Source organism: Helianthus annuus, chromosome 13, assembly GCF_002127325.2.
Source record: "Helianthus annuus cultivar XRQ/B chromosome 13, HanXRQr2.0-SUNRISE, whole genome shotgun sequence".
Lineage (NCBI taxonomy): Eukaryota > Viridiplantae > Streptophyta > Magnoliopsida > Asterales > Asteraceae > Helianthus > Helianthus annuus.
In genome coordinates this window covers 745803-752846 of record NC_035445.2, presented here as the reverse complement: position 1 = coordinate 752846, position 7044 = coordinate 745803, and positions in this window count along the sequence as shown.

The following is a 7044-nucleotide window of genomic DNA, read 5'->3' as shown; positions in this document are numbered from 1 at the left end:
TCAAGAGGAAAAGATTGTTGAAAAGATTGATTCAATTTCTGAAACTTCATGCAAAAACTGTTCAAAACCATGCATGGAATGTCTTGAAAAAGACAAAAAGTTTCAGGAATTGAAACAATACACTGATGAAGTCAAATATTATCTAAGTGAAGTAAAAGAAGCATATGACACGTTGGCTAGATCTATCAAAATGATTAAAAAAGAAAGTCTTGAAAATGGTAAAGCCACGAATTTGCTAAAATCAACTGTCATGGACAAACAGATGGAAATTAACATCCATGTGGACACAATTGCTTCTTTAAAAAGAGAACTTGAATTAATGAAAATCGAAACTGAGAGAATTGACAAGAAACTGATGAGTTATGAGGCTTCGTCATACGTGATTGATCAAATTGTTCCACAACAATCTGATTCGAAACCTGTCTTCAAAAGTGTTCCACCCCCAATGTGGAATCATTACACTCAAAAATATCCAGATGGGGTGGAAACTGCATTGAACCTCAAGTTGAGAACAATTGAGAATGAGTTGCCTGAGAATATTGATGTTACATTTTCTCCGTCTGACACTGATAATGAGTCACAGGTGATCAAAACCGTTGTTGACCAAGTGTTAGATGAAGAAAGTGATAACTCGGAGTTTGAGACTGTGAAAACTCATTTTGAAAGCTCCATTTCTGATTCTGAAGAAGATGGTAACTTCTTAGACAGATTTATACCAAAATCAGACAAAGTCATGAATGATGATCCGATCATTGTGGTTTACACAATGACCAGAACTGACAAACTTTACTCTGATTTTGAGTATCCAATTCAAAATGCCAGATTGGAAAATGTTGAGAAGGTGTTTAAATTGGTCGAGATTGACATTTTTGAGGTGAACAACGAGTTTCTTTCAAAACCTAAAAAGTCTTTTGTTAAATCACAACCAAACAACTCAGGAAAGAAAGAGTGGGCAATGGTGGTAATAACAAGAGAAATGGAAACAATTTCAAAAACAAAGGGGTTGGATTCGAAAAGAAAATGGCTAAGAAGAATGACAAACCAAAAGAAAAGATGAGTGATGTTTTTGTTGCTGGTCCTAGTGTTGATGCTGAAAAGGATTATATTTTTAGTCAAAAAGCTGTTGACGATTTCAATGCAGCGAAGAAGTTGAGAGAAGAGACATACAAATCAACTTTTGTCGAATATGACAAAAGAATTTGTTACCGCTGCAATGAAATCAGTCACATGGTCAAGCAATGCATGAAAAAGCTTGAGAAACTAGTTTTGCAAAAACCCAAACCCAAAACTCCAACTGATGTTAAGGGTAAAAAACCAATGGTTTCCCCCGTTCGAATCTTGAAAAGAGGTGAATCTTTGAAGTCCGAAGAAAAGCCGAAATCAACCTTTGAGATTGGCGAATCTTCGAAGACTCATAAGACTTCAAAGATTTACCCGAAGATGAAAATTTTTGAAAATCAATCATGGGTGGCAAAACCAAAACAGTCAGTTGAGATAAAGAAGATGGAAAATGCTTTGAAAACTGAATCAAAAGTTTTTGAAAATGATGTTGATAAACTTGATTTTGAACTTGACAAGCTGCTTGAAGAGTTTCCACCGATTAAGAAGGAAGATTTAAAACCAAAAGTCAAAACTGATGTTCCAAATGTCATTTTTAACATTTCGAAAGTTGATGTGACATGTGATATTGTGTTTGGTAGTGTTTCAACTATAAAGAAATCATGGGCTTCATTGTTTGAATGAATTTCTTTAATGTGTGCAGGGGCTGCCGAGGTCAATAATCTCGAAGTGGATCATGGACAGCGGAGCTTCAAGGCACATGACTGGAATGCTAGCAGTGCTTTATGACGTCAAATCTATCAACGGAGGATATGTGGGTTTTGCTGGGAATCGGGGTGGCAGGATAGTTGGCGAAGGAACTCTGACTAATGGAGTAGTCACGTTTGACAAAGTGAACTATATCATTGAACTTGAAAACAATCTGCTGAGTATCTCACAGATCTGTCACAAGTCTTTTACAGTACACTTTACTAAAAATGAATGTCTAATCATAAAACCTGGTTTTAAAATTCCTGAGAACATGGTGTTGATGCGAGCTCCACGAGAAAATGACTTGTATGTACGCGATATGAGCGTCACAACAACAACTGATCATAAAAAACAATGTTTTGTGACAAAAACAAAGTCAACAGAAAAGGAAACAAAAATGTGGCATCGAAAGATGGGCCACATTCATCTTAGGAAAATGAACTTTCTTGTACACAATGATTTAGTTGAAGGTGTGAATCTTAAAAATTTTCATTTGAATGATGACTGTGTAGAGTGCAAGAAGGGAAAGCAGACAAAGAAGACACACCCACAAAAGTTGCTGAATTCAATCAGAGTACCGCTTGAGAGACTCCACATGGATCTCTTTGGGCCGGTTAATGTGAAAAGTATCAGTGGAGACTTATACTGTCTGGTAGCCACTGATGACTTCACTAGATTTTTTTGGGTGATGTGTCTGGAGAGGAAAGATCAAACATTTGAATCATTGATGGTCTTATTCAAGAAGATGGAAACGCTGTATAAGCTGCCGATCAGAAGAATAAGAAGCGATAATGGAACGGAGTTCAAGAATAATCGCATGCTCGAGTTCTGTAATGAAAAAGGGATTCTTCATGAATTTAGTGCACCATACACTCCACAGCAAAATGGTGTAGCTGAAAGAAAGAATCGCACCTTGATTGAAACAGCTCGAACAATGCTCGCCGATTCCAAGTTGCCAATATTTTTCTGGAGTGAAGCAGTGGCAGCAGTGTGTTATACACTGAATCGAGTCCTCACAATGAAGAAATACAAGAAAACGTGTTTTGAACTTCTTCATCGATATAAGCCGAATTTGAAGTTTTTAGAACCGTTTGGATCTCCGTGTACCTTTATAGATCTTGATGGTAAGTTTGGTGCTAAATCTAACGAGGGTTTCTTTGTAGGTTACGCGAGCCCGCTGAAGAGGGTGTTCGTTCCGTGCCTGGGGAAGGTAATTCAAGTTCAGCATGCAGATTGTCAGAAGCATACAGCTCCACCGCAACTTCCCGGACAAAGATTCCTGTTCGATTGTGACAAACTCTGGGAGTCTTTCCAACTGCCGACCGAGCCGAGTGTAGAGGAACTTGTTCTATTATACCAACAGCAACAATCTTTGTCACAAGATCAGGTGCCACGACCGATGGTACTTTCTCAACCCAACGTGGGTACAATCGACCATGAGGCAGGTCCAAATGGAACAACACACGAAGCCCCATAGGAACAAGCTCCAACATTTGATAATTCTGACGACTCAGAATCGGAAGACGGTCCGATTTTTGACGAGGAACCAAATGTTGCAACGATAGAAGCTGTGGATCACAACGATGATCAAGACATCACGAACTTGCAATCGGAAGTTAATGTGCCTGACACTGCAATGCCAAGAACTTTGTCTTATCATCCTTCAGAGCAGATAATCGGTGATCTTCAGAGCGGAGTAAAGACACGGGATCAGATCAACAGAGCACTTACTTGTTTTTACACATCTGTCGCTCCTTTGCAAGTTGATTTTTCACTAAAGTGTTTCATCTCGCAGGTCGAACCTCGAACGTATGAGGAAGCCTTAACGGAAGAAAGCTGGGTGAACGCTATGCAGGAAGAGCTGCAGCAGTTTGAGAAGCTGGGAGTATGGAAATTGGTAGATCTCCCTGAGAATCAAAAGCTGATAAAAACAAAGTGGGTTTTTAAATGTAACAGAGATGATAGAGGAGTGATCGTAAGGAACAAAGCACGATTGGTAGTACAGGGTTTCAGTCAGCAGGAACGCATTGACTTCACGGAAGTATTCAAAGTATTCGCGTCCTGGAAATGATTCAAAGTATACCAACTAGATGTCAAGTCTGCATTCCTATATGGCAAAATCAAGGAAGAAGTGTACGTTGGACAACCGCCGGGGTTCACAGATCCAGTACACAAAAACAAAGTCTATCTTCTGGATAAAGCGCTTTACGGTTTACACCAGGCCTCGAGAGCCTGGTACGAGTCGCTTTCCCAATACCTGCTGGACAACTGTGTCATACCCCCAAAATCCACATGCAGAGTATCACTACTTGGAGGCGTGACTGACCAGGATCCAGCCACCAATCATATTGAACATAGCGTATAAGTAAATATAAAACCCAAACACAATGTAATTGGTGTTCAAACAAAACATAGTTTAAGTAATCAGCGGAAGCATAATGTTTAAAACCAAAACAAAAGTTCAAATGTATCAAATGTTTGACATGGTATATGACAATCCATGTCCCACAATGACCACGCCTCCCCGTGCAAGCTCTATGAGTACCTAACGACCCGCAAGGCATGTAACAACGAGTCAACAACAAAGTTGAGCGAGTTCACAGTTGGTTGATTAGGTATTGAGTTCGTTTCAATAGTCGTAAGTTCGTTTTGTAAACCACGTTTTAATCAATAACCCTGTTTCCCAAACCTTCTCAATAATTAGTTGGGGCTTCCCATGTGAATTACTAGACCGTACCATATCGACTACTAACGAAAGTAAGTTGTGCCCTAAGTCAATGTCTATCATCATTGACCCTTTGCCTTAGTCCATTAGTACACGCCCGTCCTACCGGCACGGTGTGAGGTTTGTTAAACCTAATAGTGCTATTAACTAATGACCCGCTCGCCATCAGCCTCGGCGATTAAGTCGATATAAAATGAGGGACTTATGATAGAGTTTTGGTCCAGTATGTTTAATCTTGTTGTCCTACCCAAGGAGGACGAATGTACGTATCCTACCCAAGGAGAATACGCGAAGTTTAAATCTTGGCATCCTACCCATGGAGGATGGCCGCACATATCCTACCCAAGGAGAATATGTAGTTTCTGTTTTAGTTATTTAACCCATTCCCAACCCTTGGGAATCCCATGCCTTGTAGAAAGTGTGAGCTCACCTCGGTTTTCTCGGTATGCTAAACTATGTGCTCACAAGTAATCAGTCAAGGCCTATAGCATGCACGTATACACAATCAGTTCATGTTCGCATTGTTTTCACATAAGTTAGAATCATAGAATGCATGCAAGGTAGTGATCACTGATTGAACACATAAGAGTTATACAATTTATTCACATTCACAGTTTACATGTATGCTTCTTAGTCATGAATAATAGTTAAGTGTATGGATCAAAAATCAGATCATAACTGATATCATCAACATGCAAGAATTTACATATACTCGTTCATTATCATAGTTGTTTCAGAACTACAATCTGCTTGTGAGACTTATGGGCGGCGAAACTCCAAACGGCGAAACTCCTAGAGTTTCGTCGAGATATCAGGTGGCGAAACCTATGGTGTTTCGTCGAGATTCCTTGTGACGAAACCTATAGTGTTTCGTCGAGAATGTGGGGGACGAAACTCCCCTATGTTTCGTCGACATGTGTGTTTCGTCGGTGTACATCAGTTACGTCGCATCTACGGGAACCCTATTTACCTTAACACTTGATCATCAACATCTAGCCTTGTCACGGATTGTTCATTACCAGATCATTGACATATACGCATCTATATCACATACTCGTTTAACGTTCATAGGCAGGCGATAACATGATTTGCAAATATCAAACGGACATGAACAGTTATTAAATCCAGTCCTATCAATCACTAATACACATCAATTCAGATCCGATTTTCATATCCCGAGCGCTATCCTTACTCCTACGGTTTGATTAACAAGTTACATGTTTAATATAATCTGATTCAAGCACACACTGTGTAACACCTCGAAAAATTTCGTCCAATAATGTCTTGACACGTGTCATAAGGTTCCGTTATGTGAAAACATACTTTAGAGGGACTAAAAGTGACAAACGGTGAAAACTATGGAACGTAAGGGTCCAAAGTGTAAACAATGGATAAATAGGCTCTATGATAACCCCACATAATGTTTATAACATTTAACGGATGGTTCATGGATCATACGACGCGGAAATTGCCCAAAAGTGAAGTATTATAAACTATAGGGGCCAAAAGTGTCAACATGTTTAATATATACCTCTGAGTGAACTTTTGGCAGACCCGAAGCTTTGTATAGCTAAAATATACTCACTAGAATATGTGGTAAAAATTTCATGAAGTTTCGTCAACGTATGAGAAAGTTATGACCAAAACCGCATTTAAGGGACTAGAAGCGTCAACGTCGGATTTCAGGGCTTTTCGGTTGAGCGCAAAGTTATCCGAGGGCATTACCATGTTGGTAAAAGTCCTAAGGTTCTTAGAAACCAAGTTTGGGGGTTTACGGGTCGAGAAAAGTAGCCGAAACATCGCGTACAAGTTCAGGGGTCAAAGCTGTCAATGTTTGAAAGTTGTTTGGCTGAACCAGAGGCCAGGCGACCCGCCTGGGATTGCCCAAGCGGGCCGCGTGGGTTGCCCAGCGAACAGAAAACGTATTTGGGGCTGATTTGGGTCCGAATTCGAGTGGGATACAGTTGTTTGCACCTCCAAATTGCCCAATAACATTACATGCAAGCCTATTACAACAGTAAACCTCAATTCCCTGCTTTAAATCCGAATTTGCATCCATTTGTGATCATTTACACTAGTAACCAAGAACACCAAGACTTGCAAGAGCTCTCAAAGCTTTTCTGGAGCATTTCTGAAGATCAAGGCCGACTCCTAGTGATCATATAACATCTATAGGACTATTGTAAGCCTTCAATTCGTTATTTAATCCATTCATGTTGTGTTAATTGCTAAAAGTCAAACTGGGTGTTCATAACCTTTGACTTCCTGATTAAACGAGTTTCTTTCCGTAATTTCTCGAATTGAAACTTGTTATAGATTAATATTTATGTGGGAAACAAACCCTCTAAAGGGTACTAACTGATTCCCACTACATGCATGCTTAATGTCGAGTCAAACCTATTTCTAAAAAGTCAACAGAAGTGATTTTTGTGAAAAATGACATGATTAATGATATAGATGACATGCAACCTGATTGATCATTGAAAATAACTTGTAACATATATATAAAT